The 17,813-nt window shown below is 36.6% G+C and overlaps 1 protein-coding gene across 1 annotated transcript in view; it reads right to left on the bottom strand.

Moving 5' to 3' along the window:
* The window catches only part of LOC145673831 (uncharacterized), a 23,328-nt gene extending 16,918 nt beyond the window's left edge, over positions 1–6,410 (bottom strand). The window contains exon 1 of the mRNA XM_081743603.1: positions 6,271–6,410. The gene's annotated coding sequence lies outside the window, so the exon portion shown is untranslated. The remainder of the gene's footprint in view (positions 1–6,270) is intronic.
* Between the last annotated feature and the right edge of the window lie 11,403 nt (positions 6,411–17,813).

The following is a 17,813-nucleotide window of genomic DNA, read 5'->3' as shown; positions in this document are numbered from 1 at the left end:
CAATTACTACTTAATCTACCATAATGGAAGCACTTCGCCATGAAATGAAATGAAATATTTAGGTTAACATCCCATGATTATGCACCGAGGCTAAGGGAGACGGTTATGATGAGGAATGAATGAAATTGTGGAATGAAGAAAGTGGGAGGGAACGGGAGAACCCCGAGAAAACCCATGCACACGGTGGGTATCCACCACAAAGTTTACTTGCCGCGAGCTGGGATCGAACCAGGGACCTCATGCACTAGAGGTGAACACTGAACCACTAAGACACCACGTCTTCACTTCCGCATGAAAGGCTACTTATATACATATGTTCTACTCGTGAAAGTAACTTTAAATAACGCTCTCCTTAGTACCCTAGTCACCTCAATTATATCTGGTGTCCTAAAAAGTTACCTCCACAGGCTCTATAGGTAAAAATAAAGCAACAATGCTATATAATGATAAACCCTCCGGTGTTTCTCCTTCAGTCGCTGTGGAGAACCAAACATTTCACTATGTGACAAGGTCGTAGTTCAACTTTAAGCCATTAGCATTGCTCTACGAGTCCATCATCAATTATCGGCAAATTACAGTTCAAGACTGAGAGTGATAGATATTATATGTTATTAGTTTTTATTACCTAGCAATCATAATTAGGGTACTTGGAGATTATTTCGAACATGTTGATTGGCAAATCGTTTGTTTCAGCGTTCTTCATTGGCTACTCCTTTCTCGATTGGAGAATGGGTTAACACTATTCGTACAACTTTCATTTAGTTTGGTAGAGGTTGATACTAACCCCATCTGTTAGTAACGGTACAAGTTATGTCATGCTCCGAGCAAATTGACAGGTCCTTGAAATTTATGTGTGTGTGTGTGTTACACAGCTTACACTGCGAAGTGATATAAAATCAAGAACGTCATGCTACTAACTTGTTTCACATCATCTGAAACACATTTAAAATTTTGATTTTGTAAGTCTTCAATTTAACGTCTTCAAAGCATTATCAAATGAAACTGACAAGAACAGTAAAATGCATTTATAAATACTTGCACTAATGATATAATTGTCATATTAAGTTTAATTATTAACTAACTAACTAACTAACTCTATGGTCTATGGAACCCGGAGGTTCAGTGCCGCGTTCACAAAAGCTCTCCACTGACTTCTATCCTTAGCTAATTGCATCCAGTTTCTACTTTGTATTCCTATCTCTGCGAGATCCATCTTAGTATTGTCCTCCCATCTGCGCCTAGGTCTTCCTAATGGTCGTTTTCCGATTGGTCTTCCTGTCAAGACTTTGAAAGCGTTTCTACTTTCTTCCATTCTAGCTACATGACCTGCCCACCTAAGCCTCCTAGAATTGACGACCCTAACAATGTTGGGTAAACCGTATAAATTATGTAGTTCCTCGTTATGAAGTTTCCGCCATTCCCCATTCTCGTTCCTCTCGGGTCCGAATATTCTTCTCAGGATCCTGTTCTCAAATACCTTCAGTCTATGTTCTTCCCTCAGAGTAAGCGACCATGTTTCGCAACCATACAGAACAACAGGCATGATTATCGTTTTATATATTTTAAGCTTCAAATTCCTCGACAGAATTCGCGACGACAAGAGATTTTGAACCGAATAGTAACACGAATTCCCTGCTTTTAGTCGACCTAAAGTTTAATTATTAGTTAGATGTAACTAAAGAAAAAAAAAAAAAACAATTTTTATCTTTTCTACATTAGTATTATAATGATAGTACTTCCTGTGAAACAGAACCTAAAAATGCCAATCTTCAGAAGTGTTTCGCTCAGGAATGTAGGTTTTCATTTGTATAAACTGATTTTAAAACATAATTTGTTTCACAACATTTAGTAACATTTTTCCCTGTAATGTACCGTTATCATGAGATGCGCTCACTTCTCGTTTCAACTCATAAAAAGAGGAAAGTATCGGTGTGCATTGCCAATTGTCTGTGTGTTCGAAGCTAAGTCTATTGTGCTTAATATCTCAAAATCGACTATCTTTTACTTCTGATAATATTCGTGCCGGCCAAAACATTTATGACGTAATATGGGTTGCCTATCTTACAGGCAAAATACAGCTTCGCGACTTGGGTTTTCCTCATTTTACACCAAGTTGCACCGAAGGTATCAAACTGTGGTCAAATTAAATTGTAGGTGGTGGAAAATAGAAGGTTAGTCAAACATAAAGCATAAAGATTTGAATTCGAATATTTTTGACACGTTTTTCGCTAGAAATTTGAAGGGCGAAATACATTGATTCTTGTTTCCTGCATGGCTCATCGAGAAAAGCACATTCATATTTTGTTTTACCGTCGTAACTCAAACCATTTCCAAGATATGAAAAAAAAATAATTTTCGAATTTTCAACAATAACTTCGAAATTCGAAGGAATGTGAAGTTGATTTTCAATTTGGATGGTAAACATTTTGATACCGACATTAACTCGTGGCGACTGGCCAACTGGCCACCGGTTTCTATTTGGTACCAAAATGTTCACCATCGCTTTAGATATTGATCAACACCAATACCATATCTCTATAACTTACCGTCCCCGAAATATGGCTTCTGAAATCTGCAAAAATCGGCCATTTTTTTGGCCAATATCTCTGAAACGGTAAGAGTGAGGCGAAAAAAATCATCACTTTTTAAATATAGTTGTTGATGCTCTGTCGAAAGTGGGATCAATTGAAAAAAAATCACAAATACAGACAGAGAACAGCAGACACACAGCCATAGAGAATTCAATAAGGGACTTTTTAAGTTTGTTGAACATCTGTGCAACTAAGCATAATTTATTTATTTATTTATTTATTATTTGAATTTGAGCAGTAATTTGATTTAAGTAGTTCCCTTTTTCAGGCAATTCATTACTGCGATTTTTTTTGAACGTAAAATAATAAAATGACACTGATTTAGATAGACATTTGTGTATAATTATTTGGCTTAATCTAGTAAGTATTTGCTCCTCAGTTAACAAGGGAGTTGTGGTTCTTCTTTATACCAATGCTAATAGATGGAGCTAGTATCAACAATATCTACTTTACCTGACGTTTGGAATTAATCAATATAACTATTTGATAGATTGGTATATGGACACTGTGGTACTTTACGACTTTGCGACATAGTGAAATTCGAGTCTTCAATGAAGACCAACAAAGTGTACAATTATATATTTTTTTCTCTTTATTTTCACCTGTAGAATAGCTCTCTGTGGTCTATGAGTGCCATTTTTGCAACACCCGGCATATGCAGTACATTTGCATGCGTTCATTCCAATTCCATGCTTTACAGTGCAATACAAATACTATTTCTTCTAATTCTATCTACTAAGAATGTAACGTCACTAACATGGTGCTAGTTTTTAAGGCGTTGGGATCAGGGGGCGGATCCAGGACTGACTTCTGGGGAGGGCGGTGTGTTGTCATACTGCTACATAAAGCTACTTTTAAGAGCTTCAAACTCTGGGATGGATTATATATATATATATATATATATATATATATATATATATATATATATATATATATATATAATAAGAAAGTTTCCTCTTCTGGGGAGGCGATCGCCCCTACCTGGATCCGCCACTGACTGGGATACGATTTTAGTTTAAGGAAAAACTGGATTTTATAGCAATTTCCTTCATGCTGAACATGATTCTGTATCATTCTTCCGAAACTTTGCAGATTGCAACTCAATGCAAAGTATGTGTTAAAAATTTTTGGTGGTGAGTCTGGGAAGGAAAATGCGGAGGATAGATGATTGCAAAACATAAGATTTGTGTCTCCGACATCATATGTGATATCCAATACCACAAGCTACTACGGAATAAGGCATTCGATTTAAAGTAAATGCCTAAATGACTAAATTCTTATAAAATAATATACGTTCTTAAGGCATTAGATTTTGCAATATATATAATATTTAAAGACGTTACTTAATATACCGACCTAAAGTTAATCTGCACGGTACAATTTTCACTTGGAAGATTTAAGTAAAATTAACCGTGCGTTCAAAATACCGCCGTTTATGTAGGCGGCTGTTGCTGCTGCATAAACATCGGCGAAAGGGTTCCCACTATGGACACAAACAAAGTTACCGCTTCGTGTCTTTGACCTAACAGGATATATGTTAGAACGTATCAAGTGACTCAGGAAATATCTTAGAAGGGAAGGAGAAAAAGAGCTTAGCAAACGCTTGCAAGCTTACCACATAAATATCTTTTACATCCCTTCATTTCAGTGTTTGCATATATACTTTTCTTTTGCAGGAATATATCGCTGTTGTAAATACGGAGAGTACTTCTAGAAAATATATTTGAAATAAGTGTAGGACTAATAAAGCTAAGAGGAAGAGTCCTTTGCAACGTCTTTTTTAAAGTAGTAATGCTTTCAATCTTGTGAAATGAAGACATGTAATATATGTTTGTATGAAATTTTTCGCTCGTTTGTTTTCTTTCCTATTCATGTTACTGCCCTATAAAAGTCAGGAAATGACAAAATAATCATAAATAAAACTATTAATATTATTAAAGTGTACTAATAGCTGCAGAGGATACTTCCCAACTACTCCATCTCAATCTAAACTTTATTTTCCTCATTGATCTATCATTGTACTTCAACTTCACGACGCATTGTTTTCAACTTCTACCTCCCCAATTACCTGATCATGTAATATTTTTGAACCTCATTCGCCCTCAACGCCACGACCTCTCACTGACACTTAAATTCCCTCAGTTTCAATCTTACGAGTGGTGGGCAAACACCGTGTGCGTGGGTTTTCTGGGGGTTCTCCCGTTTTCTCCCACTTTCTTCATTCCACCATTTCATTCATTTCTCAACATCACCGTCTCCTTTAGCCTAACCGGCATAACCGTGGGACGTAAAACTCAAAAATTCATTTCAATCTTACGACCTTTCAATACCTATCAAATTCATGTGCACTTTACGTATAATCGTTTTCGGACAGTACATATGCACCCTGAAGTCTTAATATCATATTACAATCTCGACAACGACCCCCGTACTTTTGCTTTGGGCCGGCCGGCGCTAGGCAATTTACCGCCCCCTTTCTCCAGAAAAAATCTTAAAAGACATGATTTTAAGTATGCTACCCCATCCTGGACACCAAAGAAGAGGGGGAAAGCGCACTTGCACTCAGAAAGGCCTAAACACTACAAATATAATCTCATTTTATCTGTTTACTTCTTTAAAAAATAATCTATTATGTTAGTGAAAGATAAACCAAACACGCCTGCAGAGGAAATATGGTAATCCCTTTTACAGATTTCAATATCGAGCTTGAGTCTCATTATATCAGTTTGCAATTGTAATGCAACTAGCTCTTTTATCTTTATTTCTTGATTTTCCTTCTACATCTGTTAAACAATTTTTTTAAAAAAAGTTTCCACCTTCAATGATAAAGAACTTGTTTGTGACAAAGACAAGACTAGTTTTCACATCAAAATTGTTATAACTAACTAAATAGAAAAGGTATTCGCTACTGTTGGAGAATTCGGTTCTGTATTTGACAACAATCAAGCAATTCATGCTGGGATTTGTTTGACCATTTGCTTTATCACTGTCCACCTGACCTTGACCTAATGCGACGTAAGCATGATTTATGAATGTAGTATTCAAGCAGAAGGTCAGTTTAGTAAATTTAACTACCATCATCATTAAATCTGTTTCCAACAAGAAATATTCATTTTAAATAATATAGTCATGGTAGATTTTCTCGCCTCTCGAAGCTTGTCGCCCCATGCAAATCCACGTGTTGCATATATGGTTGAGCTGGCTCTGCTTCCCCTTACAAAGAGGAAATATCTTTTTAATCGTAATACTGAATATCCCGTGTACGTAAACATAAATACATACAAAGGTAAACGCTACAAACTAATATCAATATACCTTGAGATTCATGTTAGCATAAATTTCAGTTAATGCGTCAGCAACGATGAATTTTAAGCCTAAAAATATTCATACTTAAGTGCTGGAGTGTTTACGATAAAATAATACTTTAGGAATATTACTTTTTATCTTACATGCACTAATACTATCACATAATTAGAAAAACTAAATTTGCACCATTTACATCCACACACAATTTTGGATTGAGAAATCTTACATGAAATGGCTGCTACGCTCTGCTTGAGTAGATATGATGGGCGGTGTCTCTTTCTGATTAATTTACATAACGCTATGTTTTTATATGGCACTACAAATGACTCTGTATCTTTAAGTAAATATTTGTTCATAATTACATGACACATACCTTACACTGCAAGTATTATTTGAAAATAATTGAGCGAGCGATGATTCAACCGTCCCAAGACGGTGTCAATCACATAGAATTATGGGTAAAGCAACCACAGGAACTGCTCAGTTAGTTGACAGTTCAGTAGATGTTATGATAATTCAATTGGCGCACAAATATAGCCACAGATCATAATTAAAAATAACTACCAGATGATACTGGAATTCTAAAGTTATGACTGAGAATTGCCTTTTACACTAGGAATGTTGACGGGACCTTCTTTCCGTTTAGCGTGGTGGCGGAAGGAAGAAGATGGAGATGATAATACAGTGTTGCTAACTGCGAAAATTCATTATTACTAGTCTTTTTAATATTTATAAAAGAAAGTAGTTTTAATATCCCAATGTCATTTCGTTTACGTAAAGGAGGCACAAACAAATGAAATAGGGTGTGAAAGAAATAATTAGCATGGTAGAAGGAATGCATAAATTTGAGAAAATCCATGTACGGTACTATTTAATTTATATCCCACGAGTGAAGCTAAAATTCGAAATACCTTTTAATTTGAAACAAATATGTGCACTCCATGTAAAATTTCAGAACCATTCACTGCATGTTAGTGCTCGTAGGTTTTCTTAGGAATGTCTCCTTCGACCAGGGTTGCCAAGAATTCTGTCGGGACCAGGGATTCTGTCGGGACTGTACCGATTTCTGACAGAAAAATACTTTAAAAATTTAAGTACTTATATTTGTCCCGCGTCCCGACTGAACACTCGTCGGAATGCATATTGTCCCGATTTATCGATTTTCAAAGTTAATTAATATTTTACTGGGCCATTTTTACAAAGGAATAACTTCTTCTTTTACACGCACAGTTTTATGTATAGAATCAATTTAACAAAGTTGTGTTTTAATTTGACTCATGAAAAAATAGTTAGCAGCTCCTCTTTAATTTATAGTTATTTCCTAATTGTTTTGAGTTGATAATCCAACCGGTTATGATGATAAAATATTCAGCGCTAAAAATATTGTTTTTGCAATCAGTGCATAAAAGCGACTGCTACCGCACTGGCAGTAACATTAGCACTCAATTCAGCGGATGGCCGCCACGCTAACTATAACGGGTACCGGCGTCTGTCAGATCAGTGACAAGTGTCGGCGTCTTGTGCTTCACTTTTGGTTTGGCGCGCAATCACATTGTTTACATTAACCTGTGCTGTGCAGAATTATTCTGTTCTTTGACGTTAAGTTATAAAGTTATTTTTTTAAATGCAGTCCATGATGTGTTGAATGTCCGGGGGCGGGGGGAGTGCTCGAAGAAAGACTGTCCTATCCCGATTTTTTCTTAAGAAAAGTTGCCAACGCTGCCCTTGACAGACAAAATTTTCCCTTTTATTGTCAAATTTTCTCAATTTTGTTGAGTGTTCAATTTCCACGACAAAAGTAGGGATGCGCACGAGACAAGATTTGAGACTGTCTCGTCTCGAAAATGTGTTGTAAAAGTGATGTCTCGACTCGAAAAATATATATTTTTCTATTGGAAGAGCTGTGTCTCGACTCGAATTTTGTCAGGAAAATTTTGTCTCGACTTGTCTCGTGCGCATCCCTAGACAAAAATTATGTGGTAAGATTTATCTAGCTATCTTAAAGTAAATGAAAACCACATTTCTTTTATTCATTTACTATTTGTTTCTATAATAAACGTTTCCCTTCATTTTCTTTTCTTTTTTTCTTTTTTTTTACAAAAAAATAAACACAAATACACTAAGTCAAGAATGGGTGGAAATCATGATACTTTGAACACATACACACAATCTATTGCTATTGCTCGGGGGGGGGGGGGGGCATGGTAGCTCAGTGGTAGAGCGCTTACCTCTGGTACGTAGATTCTTTGGTTCGATTCTCGGCCATGCAAGCTTCTAGTGGACAACATCGTGTTCGTGGGCTTTCTCAGGATACTTCCGTTTCCTCCCACTTTCTTATTCAATCATCTCTCAGAGCTCCTCCGTGGCTAAGCGGTTAGCATACGCGCCTTTGGCGTGGGAGGCCCGGGTTCGATTCCCGGCGGGAGCTCATGTGGTTCGGATTCCACGTTAATCAGTAGGTCCACGTCTCATATAGCCTCGCTGCTGAACGGGACGTTAAACTCAAAATCAACTCAACTCAACTCAATCATCTCTCACTTGCCTAAATCATCAGTTTCTCTTAGCCTCAAGGGCATAAACGTGGGACGTTAAACTGAAAGAAAAAATAAAATGAATTTTTTGAGTTTTATGTCCCACAATTATGCCTGCTAGGCTAAAGGAGACGGTGATGATGAGTAATGAACGAAATGGTGGAATAAAGAAAATGCGAAGAAACGGGAAAACCCCGAGAAATCCCACGAACATGGTGTTTGCCCACCACAAAGTTCATTTGGCAGTAGCAGGATTTCAACCCAGGACCCCATGCACGAGAGTTGAACGCTCTACCACTGAGCCACCGCGACCCCCGTTAAATTGAAAGATTTCATTTCATTTTCATATTGGTCTTGTATTGGTTTAATTCTGAAGAACAAATAAAAATTTAAGTACTTATATTAGTCACACAGTCTGCGCGGGAATTTTCCTTTATTTTCTCGTTTTGTCGAAAAAATCCTTCTTTTTTTTCTTTTTGCTAAATTTACTCACGAAATTTCACAAGATTAGGGAAATTTCCCACAAACTACGAACACTGCTGCATGTAAAAGCAACAATAGACTGAATTTTATAACTAAGCTGTTGAATTGAATCATTGAGTTCGAAAAGTCATCTCCATCGAAGCTAATTTGAGAGAAGTGACAAACAAAACTAAATTAGTCAATATGCATCTGACATATAAGGTTATTTTCATCTTTGGAAAGTAGAAAAATGTCAGTTCTACGGTCTGAAAATGGAAACAGTTTTGTTGAAAATGGAAACAGTTTTGTTGAAAATGGAAACAGTTTTGTTGAAAATGGAAACAGAAAATGAAAATTAGCTTTGATGGAGATGACCGGTTTTCGAAGTCAACGATTCAATTGAGGACCTGAATTGAACATCATCCCAAGTAGGAGTCTACACTTTTTTTTTGTACTTTCAGCATTTTTTTTAATTCGTCATCATATATGTTCCAAGAGTTATTCACTTGCATAATATTACAGTCTAAGTCAGACACAAAATCATATTCTTAATACAAAATAATATTAGCTGAATAGAATAACATTCTTACTAGAAGGACTTGACATTCAATTCAGTTGAGGAATTTAGGATGTTTTTGCATTCACGAAAATCACATCGCTGCAATGGAAAACTTAAATGAAATGAAATATTTCAGTTGAGCGTCCCACGACCTTTTAGGCTAAGGGAGACCATAATTAATGCAAGTGAGTGATGATGGTAGAATCGGTAGAATGAGAAAGTAGGAGGAAACGGGAGGACCTCCAGAGGACCCACGACCAAGATTTTGGCTACACAAACTTACTCGGCCGGGTATCGAACCAGGGACCCCACGTATCAGAGGTAGTCGCTCGGCCACTGAGCCACCGTGATCCCAGGAAAACTTTAATGAATGAAAAAATTAGGCTATAATGCTTTATTTGACCTTAGTCCCAAAAACTGGGAAACCAAAATTAGTCGCCTCTCAGGTATTTTAATAATAACATTATTGGACTCTTTCGCCTGTCTTTGAGTTGGTGCAGCAATATGCTTTTAGCATCTTGATTTTGGTACATTTTTATACCTAACTTCTCAAGAATTACAACAATACGTAAATCATAACAATCACTCAATAATATTATAATACAACACAGTGGCGTCATTTCAGGATTTACTTAAGGAGAGGTGTCTTTTTATTTTATTTTATTTTATTTTAGTTTAGTTTAACGTGTCTTCAACAGCGAGGCTATATGAGACATTGAGCTACCGTTTAACGTGATATCCAAACTACATGAGCTTCCGCCAATAATCAAACCGGGATCTTCCACGTCAAAGAAATTTACGGTAACACTTATCCACCAGGGAGCTCGGAAAGGAGTGAACAAGACTCTCCAACATAATTAGTTTCACATTCTTCATTAGTGAATTTACCATTCACCATGACCCACTCTAACCCACCAAGACCCATCGACATCAACTCTGACCCATGATCCATGGGCTCCTCTTCACTGATTAAAAACTTTACACTTGTAATATAACAAGACTGTGAAATTATCACTAATCGGAATTTGAATTTCTACGACAATCGCTCAAGCAGTGCTCTGTTACAATAATGCTGGATCTGACCTTTACGATATAAAATGGTAAAATTTGTGTCATGGGTCATGTTTAAATTTATCACATATAATTATTTCCTTGTTAAATTACAGATAGTCCTCAGTGGAAAATAGGATGAAATTTGAAAGTATCAAATGAAGATAAAGTAGGGGCCAAGGTAAAGGACAAAAGAGTAAAATTCGACTGTGTCTCGAAAGCCAAGTAGTAGTATCAGTCCTAATGCTATTACAATACAATTACAAATACAAATATCAATATCCAAAACTGTCTGAAGTTTTTTCACTTAGATATACCCATTTAAGGCAAGTAAATAGAAACAAATAGAAAAGGAAGAAAAAATGAATTCCTTGAAAGTTCATCAGTGTTCAGAAGATGTTGTCTACAATGAACTGAGCAGCGGAGTGGGTCGGTGGGTCAGAATGAACCGTAGTGGGTCGGTGAGTTGCAGTGGGTAACTTACTGTTGACCCACGACGCACTGATTTGATTTAGTCACAAATATTGACCCACTTGACCCACGAGCCACTCACTCACTCCATCTCTTTAAGGAGGCTAGACAATTAGATTTGAGTTGTACAATATTAAGAAGATAGTTTATGTTATGATTGGTACTCTTAGTGAGTAATTCGGTTGGCAGTTAATGAAGTATTAGTGTAAATGGACCTTAATATTTACCTATAGTAATGCGTAGGTTTAAGAGTGAAACGAAATACAGAAAACTGTGATCAGATTGAGTTTCTGCTCATGAATCAGTAGTTTTCAGTAGTAGATGATAAACAGTTATTTCTAAGATCCACTAGCTCATAACGACTGCAACTTTACGTAACCTTAGAACAATCTGTTGAACTTTTTATCTTACTTGCGAACTTTCTCTATGTAGCAACTATTTTTTGACAAGTGTTGTGCCGAAGAAAAAAAATGTGCTTGTATCAGTGGTCAGAATGGAGCAAATTGAACGGAAATATATTGATTTACTAATGATACGTGGTTATGGAGATCGCAAGTGAACGTATATCGAGGGGCGACAGTAATATAATGTTACCTTCCCCAAAGATAACCCAGTTTCAAAATCAACTGTCGAAGGAACCATTCGAAATTTTGCAGAAAGAGGAATGATAAGGACCGTGAGTGATTAGGAATAACAAAATTGTGTAGTTATGACGCAGTTTCTTTGGGTGTGTTATCCCTTAAGGGATCTAGGGTTTTTGGGCTATTTTTTAGACTTTCAGTTAAGCAGCTACTGCATCGTCACTATTTATCCTAGGATCATGGTTCATACCTCATTCTCTTCAGAATAGAACTGGCTTTCAAATGATACCACTTGCATGCTCATACCGTTTACCAGGAGCGGGAAAAATGATGTCAAAGAGAAAATTTTGGAAGGAAATTTTTTTTCTCGCACTTTGGGCCCCTCTGGAGCGGCCCTGTGTGAACGTAGCCATCTAAAAAAAATCTGATAAATAGTACTTGGTACTGATAAATAGTACTAAATGTGTGTGCCAAATTTCAAGTTTCTATCTTGAATACCAAGGGCGGGAGAAATTTTATCTGGAATTCCCACCATGCCCCAAATTACCGTAAAACACCATGATCTCAGGTAAAAAAATCCTGAGACATCCCTAATTACCCTAGGGCCATGTATCGCACACCATTCTCTTCAGAATAGAACTGCCTTTCAGGCGGCACCATTCACTTGTCTCCATCATGTATCTAAGGAGGGAAAATGAGGAAAAACGGGATTTTTGGGTACAAATATCCCTTTTTTCAACTTTTTGACCCTCTGGATCCCCCCTGTTTAAACGCAGAAATCTGAAAAAAATCTGGTAAATATTACTCGGTGGACTGCATGTTTGTGCAAAATTTCAATCTTCTACGTGCAAAAATAAGCCCGCCAAAAATACTTTACATAAACCCCCCAAAAAAGTATTACACGAAAATATAAATTTTAGACTTATGACGTCATCATCTCCTATGTCTCGACGCAGGAAGGTCTGAAACCATACGTAATGTCTTCTACAATGCCTCTGGACTTGAAAAAAAAAACGGACGAAAAAGCTCAAATAGAAGAGAAATAACGCAATGTACCATGAAAAACGCATATGGTACAGATTGTACCAAAAGTTCCCCAAAGGGTTATAATCTTTTGTGGAAACTCAGCAAACATCGACAACCAGTATTGACAACACGATGGTCATTTCTCATTGTTCAGTGCAACGAATTCTAATGCGCAGTCATTTTAAACTTTACAAAGTGCGTTTAGTGCACGAGCTGACGGCAGAGGACTTCAATCACCGTACTGAATTTTGCGAAGTAATGATACAAAATATCTATAACGTGAATGACAAAGTATTTTCTAGTGAAGCGGCATTTACGTTAAACTGTCAGATGAAGCAACATAACTGTCACTATTGGAGCGACGAAAATCTGTATTGGACAATTGACCTCCAAAGGTATACCAAGTACCCACAGAAACAGAATGTTTGAGTAGGATGATAGGAAACATCATTATTTGCCTTTTTGCACTCATGGCAATCTGACAGGTGAGAAGTATTAGACATTATGTTGTAAGTAGGTTCTTCATATCATCCATGGCTCCGCACATAATTTTAACTGCATTTAGTTCCAACATGACGGAGGCCCGCCACACTATGAGTGGAATTTTTCACTGTACTTACATAAAAACCTTTCCACAACAATGAAAAGATGAAATTTTTGAGTTTTATGTCCCACGATTATGCCGACTAGGCTAAAGGAGACGGCCCAACACAATGGATTGGAAGACGAAGTATGGTCGAATGGTTTACAAGATGTCCCAATCTATCACTTCTGGGTTACCTTCTATAGGGGTACATTAAATACAAGGTATATCACACCAAACCACACTCTGAATTACTTACGGCATCTCATTGAAAAGGAAACAGGAAAACTTCTTCGTGATGTACTACAGCGTGCACTTTCCAATTTTTACGACCGGGTGGCCAATTGTCCGACAAAAAAATGCATTAAGTAAATGTCATATTTTCTTTTTTATGCTTTGTGTAATATGTAGTGTACAGTTACCCACAGGAATATAGTAAACATTCTTTGAGATAATTCTCAATTCTTTAATGTCAAACATAGCATACTCTATCTTGTAAAGAGAACCACGGTGGCTCAGTGGTAGAGCGTTCACCTCTGGTGTATGGGGTCCCTGGTTCGATCCTAGCTCGTGCCAAGTAAACTATGTGGTAGACAAACATCGTACACGTGGGTTTCCTCGGGGTTCTACCGTTTCCTCCCACTTTATTCATTCCACTGTTCCATTCATTTTTCATCATCACCGTCTACTTTAGCCTAGCCGGCATACCGTGGGACGTAAAACTCAAAGATTTCATTTCATCTCGTTTCTATCTCGTAGAAAAGAGAGAGAAAGACAAGTCAAAAATGAGTTCAGATTTTCGTTTCGAGAAAGATGCAAGGTAATATTGAAGTGTCTCAGATATTATCATTTAAAAAATATTGTGATATCGTATGTGGTAGAATCCAAGATTACTGCCATGATGTCCACACTCCCATTCAATACAGTTTTTGCACCAACACTCACTTGTAACATTTGCCTTTCCTCTGCCAGCGAGTCCCTCTATTAAGAGGCCTCATCCCGCCGAAATTAAAATACCGCTAATTTTACAGTAATTATGTGATATCTTCAAACAGATAAAAGATAATCAAAATGTAGAACAAGAGCGCCCTAGACAATATCATTTTACATGAGATACCGTTATCGCGACTCACTTATCTGCTTTCGATTTCGAACCATTTTGAAAATCGGCATTTATTTTCGCGTTTCTAAAGGCTGAAAACGGAAAGCGACTAGGTCACTTGTAATAACGGTATCTCATGCAAAATAATATTGTCTAGGGCGCTCTTGTTCCACATTTCAATTATCTTTATCTATTTGAAGATATCACATAATTACTGTAAAATTAGCGGTATTTTAATTTCGCCGGGATGAGGCCTCTTGAGGGTTTGTCCAGATACTTTTGTCTAGGAGATAAAAATGACAAAGGTCGCACACCCTATCTTGTAAACGAATGAGAATAGATCTTAAATGAGTTTACATTATCGTTTGTGAGAAGATTTTAGCCTAAATTGATATGCCAAACATATCCCTTTCCATTTAAAAGACATTGTGTGATATCCAATATGGGGGAATCCAAAGTGTCTGCCATAAGGTCCATACCCTCATTCAATGCAGTTTTTTGCATTAATACCCATTTGCAACATTTGCCTTTCCTTCTTTTGCGAGTATCTTTATTACTGAACTGTCACAATACTTCTAACCCTATATACAATCGACATGCACGTTTCCTCAACACAAATGAATCAAGTATTATCCACAGGACATTTTTAATCAAATAAGCATTTTAATCCTTTTCAGGCTATATTCCTATCTTTTCTGACGGGGGTCCTTTTCACGGGGCGCTTTTGTTTCAGTGCTCTTTTGATTAGACCCTTTTGACACGGGCCGCTTAAGTCGGACCTTTCTGTCCTCTTCCTTTTGTCCCGGCCTGTCTGACGTGATACCATGCTTAACTAGTTTCAATCCTAATCAATGCTGATGATCAAGATATTATTCTAAAACATATACACTATATCTTATCAAAATCGAATCATTTTTACACATCATTTACCTAAAGAATATTTTCTATGTATATGTGTAAACTCGCAACATGGCAAGTGCAACATGCAAATTTCAGCTTGATTTTATCTTTCTTTTATCACTTTGAAAATTGATTGCAACCTGAAACAACAAAGATATTTTAGAAGACTGGAAGAAAGGGCGTACTAACAAGGAACCTTCGCAAAGTGTTGCACCTCAATTTACATAAAAATTTGTAGGAAGAAACTAGACCTAAAATGACCGAATATGGGTCTTTTCTTTTCTGCGGAGAACCTGTTTAAGGGAGCAAAATCCCCCTCTGAAATTTCTAACCAGTGTTGAAATTCACAGAAAGACACGAACAATTTGAAAATTCATACACAGCTAGTAGATATAAAATTTTAAAAATATTTATTTTTTTACTTGTTTGCAGAGAAACAGAGGAAAGGGCAAAAGCTCTTTTCCGATTTGTTACTAGCTGTCTCTAAAAGTTACAGAAAGACATGATCAATTCTAGTAGTACTTAATACACATTTATTCTTCTGCAATGTACATCACAAAACTTTCTGCAGGATTATCCAGTTTGTAGGTTGAACTGGAATATTGACAGATTTTGTGTATGACGGATGTTTGTATTGATGGATTTTGGAGGGGGCTTCTGCCCTCTTCAACCGTTTCTCCGCAAGATAGGAAAAATGTGTGTTCATTCATTTTATGTATTACAATTTTAACAATACATGCCTACAATTTGTAAGTGAAGTTTCATTTTAACTGGTCATTTCTTTCTGTGTATTTAAGCACTGGGTAGAAACAATTTCGGAATGGGCATTTGCCCCCTTAAACCGGTTTTCCGCCGAACAGGAGAGACCTGAATTCGCTAATTTCAGGTCTACTTTCTATCTAGAAAATTTCATGAAAATCGGAGTGGAGCACTTTTCGAAGGTTCTTTGTAAGTTTCATTACAACCGGAAAAGTTTTACGAGAGTTGACAGACAAGCCGTCGAACAGATACACAAACTGATGAATAGACAAAAATTCTGATTGAATCGAATGGAAGATGCTCACTACATTTTCTTCAGTAAGTTATTGTTCCAGTAAACAATGCCATTTATTGTTTCTAACAATAGTGTTAACTGCTAAGCAACAAATGCTCAACAATACCTTACTAAATCCTAAGAAATGAATTAGAGAAGCAACGATTTTTTTTATTTTTTAAACAAAATTTTCTGCAGTTTTTAGTTATTTGTATTTCTTCTTGCAAAATGAACAGGTTTTTAAAACAAATAGTTCATGTCTTGGCAAAGGCCAGAATATTTGGAGTCAAAGTTCAAACACCGAAAGCAAGAAATGATTTTCAGAACACTTACTACTTCTCTCAGTTTGATTCACTCCAATCTGGCCTCAAAATTGGAATTCTGACTGGTTTTTGTGGAACAATTCTTGGTCTGTACTTTGTAGGCTCAGTAAAGAATATTATGGTGAGAGCTGGTATTGCAGTGCCTGATAAGGTACCTCCAGAACGAAAACCAGAGGAACGTCACTCTTCAAGACGCTTCTGAGGATGGATGCAAAGAGTAATTGCAACTTCATAAGAATATTCATCATGGAAGTTCAAAATTGTTCACTACAATTTTGGGTAGCTCAGTGGTCTTTCTGTTTTAATTATGTAAATGTTAATTATCAGTGTTTACAGAAAATAACGTAGACTCAAATCCCAAGTTTTTATTGTGCATCAGTATTCAATAGTTCAACCTAATCATCTTTAAGACTTGTTGGCCTCAACTTCCGCAACAATACTAGATTTCAAATAAATTTGACTTAATACAGTAATTTCTTGACTTTTATTTTCAAAACAAATATTTAGTGAATAGCTAATGAGAACCATAATGTTAATTATATTTGGATGTAATCTAAAGTTTTTCTTTTTTGTTTGCACTGTCAATAAATACGTCTAAAAATCCAAATCTCAATTAACCCTAGACTGTTAATAAAATGAGATTTTTATGAAATTCTACCCATACGAGGGAAAGGGTTTATTAACTCGTTTTCTGCCGTTTTTGGTATGAGAATTCGAAATTTTCATGGATAAAATGGGGTTATGAGAAAAGAGGGGCTTGAACTTTTTGCTATTTGCCATGACTTGGTGTAGCTTTTGGTGTAGGAAACTTGATATTTGCCACAAGTACTCTCCTTAAATCATAGGCTTTGGATAAACTACTATTATACAAAATAGGGAATTCTTCATTCATCACGAGGTCGGTGGATATTTTGGCTACATGAAATTAAAATTTCATATAATACGAAGTGTAGCTAGAAAAAAAAAAGAACATTGAATTTGATATTGGAGAAAAGTAAGAAAGTGAAGGTTAATCAATGGGTGAGTTTATACCAATTACCCTGTCTATAGAACGATGATTGTGCAGGGCGAAAGGTGCTCAGTTCAGCTGTAGGCTTTGGACGAAGTAAACCATGCGCCTGTGATTCGTCTAAAATGTTACCTAATGAGAATAAAATAAAGAGTTTGTTTGTGTGTTTGTCTGTCTGTCTGTCTGTGTGCGGCCTGGGGACAAGACGAGTGAACCGAGTATTACCAAATTTTGGTCAGGGGTAAATTGACCCAGGCCCCAGATCAATACGAAGCCCTTTTCTTTC

Source organism: Thermobia domestica, chromosome 17 (assembly GCF_964235325.1).
Source record: "Thermobia domestica chromosome 17, izTheDome1.hap1.1, whole genome shotgun sequence".
Classification (NCBI taxonomy): domain Eukaryota; kingdom Metazoa; phylum Arthropoda; class Insecta; order Zygentoma; family Lepismatidae; genus Thermobia; species Thermobia domestica.
This window is presented reverse-complemented; position numbering and strand designations above follow the sequence as displayed.